The 11,197-nt window shown below is 45.5% G+C and overlaps 1 pseudogene; it reads right to left on the bottom strand.

The window, feature by feature from the left end:
* Positions 1–974: 974 nt before the first annotated feature.
* LOC108589115 (peptidyl-prolyl cis-trans isomerase A pseudogene) lies at positions 975–1,483 on the bottom strand (annotated as a pseudogene).
* Between the last annotated feature and the right edge of the window lie 9,714 nt (positions 1,484–11,197).

Below are 11,197 nucleotides of genomic sequence, written 5' to 3'. Positions count from 1 at the left end.
CCCATTCCAGCTGGTCTCATTCCCCTTGCTAGTAATCGGTTAAGCAGGGGCAGGTGATACATTTCCCAATTCTGGTCAATTAGGTATAAAAGGAAAATTGCTGAGTCGTGGTCTTCTGTGAAAGGATTTTTTTGTTTTTGTTTTTGTTTTCTTTTCCTTTTTTTTTTTTTTTTTTGAGGTGGAGTCTCACTCTGTTGCCCAGGCTGGAATGCAGTGGCCCCATCTTGGCTCACTGCAACTTCCGCCTCCCAGGTTCAAGCGATTCTCCTGCCTCAGCCTCTTGAGTAGCTGGGATTATGGGTGTGCGCCACCATGCCCAGCTATTTTTTTATTTTTAGTAGAGACAGGGTTTTGCCATGTTGGTCAGGCTGGTCTCGATCTCCTGACCTCATGATCCGCCTGCCTTGGCCTCCCAAAGTGCTGGATTACAGGCATGAGCCACTGTGTCCAGCTGGATATTTTTGTTTTTCAAAAGAAGACATTAGAGAAACTTCTCCTTTTCCTACCCCTGTGTGTTATTGTATAAGGATAAAATCCTTGGCGATATTGCAGACATCTTGGGACCATGAGGCAATCATCTTGAACACAAACGTCACCCAACAGAAAGAAGGAAAGATTCCATGGCTTGATTGCATAGATCTGGGTGCAGTCACTGATTAACCCTAAAACTGTTCCACCTATAGTCTTGTTATGTGAGATAGTACATGCTCTGTGGTTGAGGGTACATTTAGCTGTGTTTTCTGTTCTTGTAACTGAAAACATCCTAACAGATACATGTAATCCACGGAAGTACTGTGACATGTACATTAGTCTCGTGATGGGAGCAGAAAGAGTCTCTTAATTTTTTTTTTGTTATTTAGTCTTTATTTCATAATCATAAACTTAACTCTCCAATCCCTTCCCATGGAAGGGAACAAGGAAAACATGGAACCCAAAGGTAACTGCAGCGAGAGCACAGATTTTACGATATTGCGAGCAAATGGGGTGGAGGGTGCTCTCCTGAGCTACAGAAGGAATGGTCTGGTGGTTAAGATAAAACACAAGTCAAACTTATTAAAGTTGTCCACAGTCAGTAATGGTGATCTTCTTGCTGCTCTTGCCATTCCTGGACCCAAAGTGCTCCATGGCCTCCACAATATTCACACCTTCTTTCACCTTGCCAAAGACCACATGCTTGCCATCCAACCACTCAGTCTTGATAGTCAGATGAAAAACTGGGAACCATTTGTGTTGGGTCCAGCATTTGCCATGGACAAGATGCCGGGACCTGTATGCTCTAGGATGAAGTTCTCATCATCAAATTTCTCCCCGTAGATGGACTTACCACCAGTGCCATTATGGCGTGTGAAGTCACCACCCTGACACATACACCCTGGAATAATTCTGTGAAAGCAGGAACCCTTATGACCAAATCCTTTCTCTCCAGTGCTCAGAGCATGAAAGTTTTCTGCTGTCTTTGGAAACTTGTCTGCAAACAGCTCGAAGGAGACGCGGCCCAAGGGCTCGCCGTCAATGGCAATGTCGAAGAACACGGTGGGGTTGACTACAAGGCTCCAGGCGGCGGCGGCGTCTGCCGAATCTCTTAATTTTTTACGAGCCCAAGTAAAAGTAGAGAAGAGTTTTATTTATTGCAATTCCACAGTTCCATTTTAGGTCATATCCACATGCATAAGAGGCTGTCATTTATTGAATTCCTGTTGTGTGTGGAATGCTTTATCTTCTTAATCCCCATAACAACTGTAGACTGACTTTACAGATGAAAAATGTGAAGCACCAGTATTTTAAGAACAAAGCCCTGCTAGGAAGCGGTAGAGCCAGGATTTGAAACCAGAACAAAGTTCTCTTTAATAGCTGGCATCCTTCTCAGTCATCAGGCTGTTGATACCTATTGTGTACTGTGTCCATTGAACAATTCATTACAAATAACAAAGCACCAACCTTGAAGTGTTTGAGGACAGATTCAAGGCTCTGCCTGCGTAAAGTCGCTCTCAAGAACTTGCATTCCAGTGTGCTCACTTTCTGTGTGGGAGGGAAGATGGTGGAGCTCTGTCTAGCCCTCAGAACGTTGGACCCACCCGACAGCCCACCTTATCTGTGCTGCAGCTCTGAATGTGGGAAAATGAGTAGAAGAAGAGGCAAGGCAGGTGAAGGTTTTGAGCCTGAATGTCCAGGGGAAAGTATTAGGAACTTCAGCCATAGGAATGGGATACAGGGCTCTTCTTTGTCACTGTAAATTAGGTCATCTTGATTCTTCACTCTATAACTACGAGGAGTTCTGGTGTTACTGTGATTTTAAAAACAAAGCTACTACATGTGTTAAGACTCATAGAACTGTGTACCAACAACAACAAAAAAAGAGTCAGTTTTACTTACTGTAGCGAGAAGGTCAAGCTGGGTCATTGCAAAGGTGTGCCACTCTGGAAATGTGTTTTCCTTTGCTTGACACCACCACTGGTGATAAGTATCCAAGGACAGGCAGGTCCTGGTCACAGATTAGCGCTCAGAAGACAGGTTAAGGGGTCGGCAGCAAAGGGATGCTTGGAGTCTGGGGCATTGCCAAGTGGCAGGGAGTTAAAGAAGAGCAACTAGTTTATTAAACAGCTCAGAGCTTCTCAAGATGCAGGAGAAACTGACTTCACTTCCCACTCAGTGATCCCATCGAGCTTACTCTATGGCCTCACTCTTCCTTGCTCTTTGGAAGAAGTCTCGGTCAGATCACATAATCCTGGTAGTTATTTGTTTCTTTGTTTCCAGTTTTTAAAAGGTTGTGGGAAAATATGGGTGACATCAAATTTACCATCGTAACCATTTTTAAGTGGCGTTACGTACATTTGCATCATTGCACTGTCATCCCTACCACCTGTCTTCAGAACTCTTTCCATCTTCCCAAACTGAAACTCTGCACCCATGACATATTAGCTCTCCATTCTCCCCTCCCCAGCCCTTGGCAACCACCCTTCAACTTCGTTCCTACGAAGTTGACCATGTACCTCATGTAAATGGAAGCATACAGTGTTTATCTTCTTGTCACTGGCTTATACTACTTAGCATAATGTCCTCAAGACTCATCGGTGTTGCACTGTGTGTTGGAATTTCCTTCCTAAGGCCAAATCATGTTTCACTGTGTGTCTGTACCATGTTTTGTGTGTCTCTGGTCTGTCGATGGATACATGGGTTGCTTCCACCTTTTGGCTATTGTGAACCACACTGATGTGAACATGGGTGTGCGAATGTCCTCTTCCAAGTTCCCTGCTTTCCATTCTTTTGGGTGTATACCCAGAAGTGGAATTGCTGAATCATATAGTATGCTATTTTTAACTTTTCGAGAAACCGCCATACTGTTTTCCACTGAAGCTATGCCATTTTACATTCCTGGATGGTTATTCTTAGAGAACCAAGATCCCAGTCCAGTCTGACAATCACATGTCTCTGGTTCAGCCCGGTGCAATTTCAAAATGTGATATTTTTATCACACAACAGCTTCCCTCCTCCGCAGCTTGGGCCTTCTTCCTACTTAAAGCCTGCCGGAGAGGGGCAGGCCGCTCATCCCCCCCTTGCTTTCCCTCCTCTCACGCTGCTGGCTGGCTGCTTTGGCTCTCCAGGGTCAGGCAGTCAGTGGGGTGCAGACAGTTAGGGACACCATTGACATCTGGCAGTGGTCCTCTCTGGGAGGGACTGATTTCCAAAATGACTTCCTCTCCTGGAGCCCCTTTGTGAGTTTCTCAGAAATCCTTTCTCCAGCTACTGGGGAGGCTGAGGTGGGAGGACTGCTAGAGCCTGGGAGGTCAAAGCTGCAGTGAACTATGATTGCACCACTGCACTCCAGACTGGGCAACAGAGCAAGACCCCATCTCTTTAAAAAATCCCTTCTTGGAATCTATCTCTGGCAATACTTGTCCTCTGGCTATGTATTTATGAGTCATGCTCAGCCCCTGGGAGCCTAGCAGTCTGTCCCTATGCAGGGTGAAGTCTGTTCCTCCAAAGAGTCCTTGTAGGTACTTATAGGTAGAGTCTTTTTCTTTTTAATGACACCCCTAGGTCAGCCCTTTTGTGCTGTGGGTAGAAGTGCAGCTTCCTCCCTATGCAGCCTTTCCTCTGGTTGCTCTGCCGGCGCTAGTCAGCCTTCTGTATTTAGATGTGTACCTGGACCAGCCGGTTACCAGCTCCTCTTTCTCCTGAATTCCAGAGGACTCATGTCAAGCTGCTGGTATGGCTTTCTTGAAGTCTGCTCTTACTCAGGCTTCATGTGGGGCCCCACACCCTCCCTCTCCCACGAGCTGCAGTGATCACTGGTGACTTTCTAATACACAGTCCTTCGTGCCCCTCTTCCCCTCCCCTAGAAGCCTCCGGGTTGGCGATGGTGATGGGCTAATGCTGGCAGAATCAGATCCACCGTCTGCTGTTTATCTTTCAAAGGTGGGCTAGTGTCTTCCTCCAGGGCAGGGTTTCTCAACCACAGCCCTACTGGCATTTGGGGCCAGAAAATTCCATTCTGGGAGGCCTGCCCTGTGCGTTTCGGGGCGTTTAGCAGCAACCCTGGCCTCTGCTCACGAGATTGAGTAGTGTCACCTCTCCCGGTTGTGACAACCAAAAATGCCTCTTGAGGGGAAAACTGCTCCTGGCTGAGGAGCACTGCTTGGTGCCTTGAGCTGCCTTTAGCCTCTGGCAGTCCACAGAGCCCCTTGTTATTCTGTCGTAGATGGCTTCTGATCTAAGGCAGGCTAGAGCCAGGCTGGAAGCCGACCCCAGAAGACTTGCAGGAAGCTCAAGTGTAGTCATTTCTGTTTACTGCTATCCTTTTGTCTCTTTAGAAAATTCTTGTTTATTAGTCGAGGCTGGTGGCTCATGCCTGTAATCCCAGCACTTTGGGAGGAGAGGTGAGCAGATCACCTGAGGGCAGGAGTTCAAGACCAGCCTGGTCAACACAGTGAAATCATCTCTACTAAAAATACAAAATAATTAAGTGGGCATGGTGGTGCATGCCTATAATCCCAGTTACTCGGGAGCCTGAGGCAGGAAAATCGCTTGAACATGGGAGGTGGAGGTTGCGGTGAGCCAAGATCCCCACCACTGCGCTCCAGCCTGGTTACAGAGGGAGACAAAAAAAAAAAAAAAAAAAAAAACGCACATGAAAAAAAGAAAGAACATTCTTGTTTATACGTTGCAACCTCTCCTCAGCTGTAACCCAGGAGGTCAAAAGGCTGGTGAGGTGGCCACACAGGGAAGGAACGCAGCCCCCTCTGCTGACCCGCCCTGGTAAGGTCAGCCTTGGTTGTGGGGAGGTTGATAATTAGTGAGGTTCACAGAAAACAATCCTCTGGGCTTCAAAATCCTGCTGCCTCTTCCTGCAGGGAGAACCCCCCTTCTTTGTTAACGTAGGCAGATCTGGATTTCTTTCTTTCCTTCCTTCCTCCCTCCTTCCCTCCCTCCCTCCCTTTCTTCCTTCCTTCCTTCCTTCCTTTTCTTTCTTTTTCAAGGAAATTAGCAGTTTCCTTATCATGTTCTGTTGGGACTAGATAAATCCTAAAAGCCAGGGTGTGGTAGCTGAGCTGTTTGAGCCTGTCCTGCTTCAGGTCAGGTTTGTCCCTGGGACCTGGTGCAGAGCTGGGCCCTGTGCAAAGGAAGGAGAGGAAAGTAGCTGTTATTGACTGAACAGGCTGATAGGAACCCTTCTTTCAAATGAGATTTTGTGTGTGTCTGTCTGTGTGTATGTGTGTGTGTATATGTCTCTGTATGTCTGTGTGTGTCTGTGTGTATGTGTGTGTGTATATGTCTCTGTGTGTGTGTCTGTGTGTGTGTCTCTGTGTGTGTATGTCTGTGTGTGTCTCTGTGTATGTGTCTGTGTGTAAGTGTGTGTCTGTGTGTGTGTGTGTGTGTGTGTGTGTGTGTGTGTTTCCCACCTAAATATATCTGGTGGTTGCTCATGGGAGATAAATGAGGAAGACCCTCATCAGCCCAGTTGCAAGTCACCTTAAACAGGATTTTCTAAAGAGACAGGAAGATGGCAGTAAAGAGAGTAGTGCTCCTGTCATTGAGAGCACTTGACCAGGGAACTTGTCTTGCTTTTGGCAGCTCTGATCCCAGAGACCGAAGTCACAGCTTTGACGATAGCATCCTGAATATACCTGCATTTTTTTTTTTACTTTTAGTGAAATAGAAGTATAGGGTGAGTAGATGTACACGTGAAGGTTATTTAAAATGAGAGGTGATAGGAGAGAAGGCTCAGAGACAAAAGGGTAAGAGACAGATGCTGCCAGAAGAAAAATGACATACATAGAGCAACCGAAGAATAGAAAATAATAGGAAAATATCTGGAAACACATAAAGGAAACAGATCTCAAGTATAACATCCCAGCTGGTATGCAGCTACTTCACCTGGGCTGTTCTTGGGAAAGTTCAAGGAAGCACCATGGATGGAAGGGTTTTGGAGAATGGGGAGGAGGTGACCTGAGCATTCAGATAGACATGGGGATAGGGTTCCCTGCCTATGCAATAGCCGTTTGCTCATAATTCGCCCCCTGCCCCATCCACCTCCAGCAGGTATTGTGCAAAGATTGTATTTATTCCAGGAGGGAATCAAGATGGGCCCGAACGTCTCTTCATTTTGTTAAGTGATTGATCTAGGTATGGCCATGAGACCCAGTGCGGCCAACAAGATGCTAAGAGAAGTCTACAGAGGGCTTCCCTTCCAGAATCCAAAGGGAGCCCAGCAAGGACAAAGTGCTTTTGCCTCTGCCCAGGTCTTGATTGCTGGGGATGCCAGTGAGAGGATACGATACTGAAAGCATTGTTAGCTAACTTCGGACTCTGAGCTGACAAATATTAGAATGAAAAACCAATCCACAGAGCATGGCGGATCAGAGGAATAGGAACAGTCTGGCCCACGAGGGCACCCTTGAGCTGCTGAACTACCCTGCACCCACCCAGCCCTCCAGACTCTCGTGAGGACAGCGATGAATAATCCTTACGGCTAAGCCATGGCTAATTGTTTTCTTCTCCTGATCTAACACATGCTAAGGGAATGCACCAAGCAACTCCTATATTACATGTTTTCTGTTTCTTTAAATGGTCTATTAAACCAAGTTTAGGAAACGACATATTTTTCTTTAAAAAAAAAAACTTAAGAAAATCCTGAGAGCTAAGTAAAAGGTTATGGAAAAATAGAATTCTTTATAAAAATAACACACTGCATACATATTTGCTTGATATTGTGAGAACCGCTCAGACTTAGAGAAACATTGTATGATATCTGGTGTTGATCTTGGACATGGTTGTCTTGCTCTCTGTCAAACGCGGATTCCCACCGAGAAGCAGCCGCTTGCTCCCCCTCCCAACACTTTTCCTTCTGAAGATGCTAAGGATCCCTTGTATGACAGACACAGAAAAGAATGCAGGAGACCAGTGGGGGAATGCATTCAATTCACATAAGAATTTAATGAGTCAATCTAGATTACAAACCCCTCACTGGTGAGGTTATGTCTTTGGGGTGATTTGTTCTCACCTGCTTCTATTATTGTTTACTTTCTCTATGCCAACAACACTAGTCACAGATTAGAGTGACTCTCGCTGTTCATCAATAGAGGTTCAGTGGCCTGAGGTTTCGAGCTGTGGCTTTTGTTCCAGCTAGATATTTCCATGTAGTTTAAATTAATAAAACATGAAGGAATTTCCAGTATACCGCACGTGCGCTGCTTTGCTCTTTGATTGCATATTAATGGTATGCATACATCTTCCTTCTAAGGAAATAGAATCACACAGCTCTCAGCTTTAACTTGCTCTCCAGGTTCCCGTTGATTTTCCCTCAATTTCTTTTTTTAGGAGAAAATATGTAATAAAAACAAGGACAAGAAGTTTGGTTTTTCTTGTTGCTAATAACAGAGCATTACCAGAGCAGCTCTTTCTCTCATCCTTCATCATGGGAAAGAATGATGCTAGCAATGCCTGGGACTGAAGGTCATGCTGCCTGGCTTTGTGGGGACAGATGGCCATTGCTCATCATGTTAGCAAGGAGCTCGACGCTCACTTCTGGACATCAGCTGCTCACTATGTATATTAAGTGATAATTTAGCTTCAGGTGGCACCGGCCCTGGTGCTGTCTCATCTCCTCCCACCTTAATTGGAAATATTTGGACAGCAGTACCTTATTTTCCTGTCTTTCATTATGAAACACAACCAGACTCTTCAATAGACCAAATAATGATAATAATACGTACTGTTGCTTCTTATCACTTGGATTTTGCTTTGCCACCTAGACATTCCCTCTCTCTTTTTATTTTTATTTATTTTTATTTTTTGAGATGGAGTTTTGCTCTTGTTACCCAGGCTGGAGTGCAATAGAATCATCTCGGCTCACCACAACCTCCGCCTCCTGGGTTCAAGTGATTCTCCTGCCTCAGTAGGTGGGATTGTAGGCACGCACCACCACCCCCAGCTAATTTTGTATTTTTGGTACAGATGGAGTTTCTCTGTGTTGGTCAGGCTGGCCTCAAACTCCCGACCTCAGATAATCCACCCGCCTCAGCCTCCCAAAGTGCTGGGATTACAGGCGTGAGCCACTGCGCCCGGCGGCATTCACAATTCAGAAGCCCAAGGGACATTTTTGTAAGTTTTATGAAAAACAAACGACCTTGTGAGAATAAAGCAACAGGAGCCACGGGGCGGAGGTGGCTGGGAAGGCGCAGAGCATGGCAGGGCTTGGGGCAAGGCCACATTCAGCAAGAGCTAGACCAAAATATGAACTTCTTCAGTTGTTGTGACTTTACTGAGAAATTCTCTGCTTCTAAAGTAGCTCACAGTTCTAGGAAGCGGCTGTATCATTAATTCTCATTGAATTAATGATTCCTATGAAGGCAGTGTCTTCATGGGTAAGTGGAAGAGCCAGGCTCACAGCACCAGGCAGCTCTTCTTAGATGTTTGTTTGTCCCTGGGTCCCAGTTAGATGGTCCTAGTAACATTTATTTTATTATGTGTGTATATATATATATTGTTTGTTTGTTTTTGCCGCATTCCATGATGGACTGGGTGCAGTATCTAGAATATATATTATATTATAATGGATGAAATATTGAAACAGGGCTGTGCAAAATATGGATAGGATTGGAGGACCATAATCCCAAAGTCATAAAATCTTACACTTCTGCTAAAATGGACTGACAAATTTGGATCTCGGTGTCTTGGTTACCAGAGGAAAATGGGAAATATGGTCAATTGTAAAATTAAGGAACATATTCTCAATTTCAGAATTCACATTTTCATAGAGAAAAAAAGCTGTTGCTTTTTTAAAAGATGCAAATGTTTCCTGACTCTCAGGTCTTCATAAGAGTTCTGGCTTGCATTTTTTTTTTTTTTTTTTTTTGAGATGAAGTCTTGCTCTGTCACCCGCGCTGGAGTGCAGAGGCATGATCTTTGCTCACTGCAACCCCCGCCTCCTGAGTTCAAGTGATTCTCCTGCCTTAGCTTCCTGAGTAGCTGGGATTACAAGTGTGCAACTACGACGCCTGGCTAAGTTTTGTATTTTTAGTAGAGACGGGGTTTCACCATGTTGGCCAGGCTGGTCTCCAACTCCTGACCTCAGGTGATCTACCCACCTTGGCCTCCCAAAGTGCTGGGATTACAGACATGAGCCACCACACCTGGCTTGGCTTGCATCTTCACAGGCCACTCATGTAATAGGCAACAGGCAACAACTTTACCAACAAATACATTAAAAGGGCTTCCTACTGTGTGCATAGAGCAGTATTCACAAGTCTGAACTATGCTGAGCCCGTGCCACAGCGTACCTTGCGGAAGCCATTTTTTTCCAGAGGCACTCTGCTGTACGGGCTGAGATCTTCTTATGCCAGTTCTAGAGTTCTAGGAAAGCATTTGCTTTCAACTATGTTGCAGAAGACACACCCCCTTTCCAGGCCACATATGTGCAGAATCTTGCATGCTCCCTTTTTCTTTCCAGAAGCATCTCGACCAAGCTTTCCTGACTGATTTTCTCAGGCACGCCCTCATACAGGATTTAAAAAGCAGGGATGGGCCTAAGAAAACCTCACCCCAGTCATTGTTGAGCTGTTACCAGAGCAGTGAATAAAGACATACCTTCCCTAGCTCAGCCCCCAGGCTTAAAAAAGCTGCTGCCTCCGTGGCTCATGCCTAAAATCCCAGCTCTTTGGTAGGACCGGTGAATCACAAGGTCAAGAAATCAAGACCATCCTGGCCAACACTGTGAAACCCTGTCTCCACTAAAAATACAAAAATTAGCTGGGCGTGGTGGTGCTCGCCTGTAGTCCAGCTACTGAGGAGGCTGAGGCAGGAGAATCACTGGAATCCAGGAGGCGGGGGTGGGGGGGGGTTGCAGTGAGCTGAGATCATACCACTGCACTCCAGCATGGCGGTAGAGGGAGACTCCATCTCAAACAAAAACAAAAAAGCCAGTCTTTGGCGCTAGATCTCAAAAAAAAACAAAGCCTGGTTTTCTTCCCCCTAGACCAGGTTAGTAACCGTAGAACCATCATGGTGCCTGCTAATTTGCTTCTAAGTGATAAGGAAAGACCTGTGGGAGGCAACCTAAGTTCGGTAGGGGATTATGGGGCTGGCTGTGAAAGGGGCGAGTCGGCTAATAATACTGAAGAAGGGATTCTGTTAAAGAAGGAGGCTCCCTTGGAATAGCGGCTTTTCCAGTGTCTAAATAACAAATGGTGGAGGCAGAAGTTTCTCTGAGGATGATGAGGACACATGGGTGCCGTTCTCAGCAGATATGGTTAAGGCCTTCCCTCCAGGGATGGACCAGGGTAACGGGAATTTCTTTTATATTTGGTAAATGCTTTCTACTTTGCAAAGTGTACGCAAACACATTATCTCATTTGATTTTCACAACATACCTGAAAACTCTCAAATTATCACCCTCATTCCTGAGGAAGAAATGGGCTCAAAGAGATTGTGTGACCTGTGTAAGCTTTGGAGCTAGGATTTTTCTCAAACTGTTAAATTCCCAAAGGCTTGCCAACTAGCCATGTTTTGCAAAACAGACAAGCAGTGGTAGTAAGCAGCGTTCCTCCCTTTCTTTCTTTCCTTCTTTGTTTTTCTCTCTTTCTTTCCTTTCTTCCTTCTTTCCTTTCTTTTCTTTCTTTTTCTTTCCTTACTGGTCGCCAGCCTCCACCTTCCTCTGAATCTTCCTTGCTTGCTTACAGAGTCTCACTTTGTTGCCCAG

The sequence above is a fragment of the Callithrix jacchus genome, chromosome 19, assembly GCF_049354715.1.
Source record: "Callithrix jacchus isolate 240 chromosome 19, calJac240_pri, whole genome shotgun sequence".
Lineage (NCBI taxonomy): Eukaryota > Metazoa > Chordata > Mammalia > Primates > Cebidae > Callithrix > Callithrix jacchus.
This window is presented reverse-complemented; position numbering and strand designations above follow the sequence as displayed.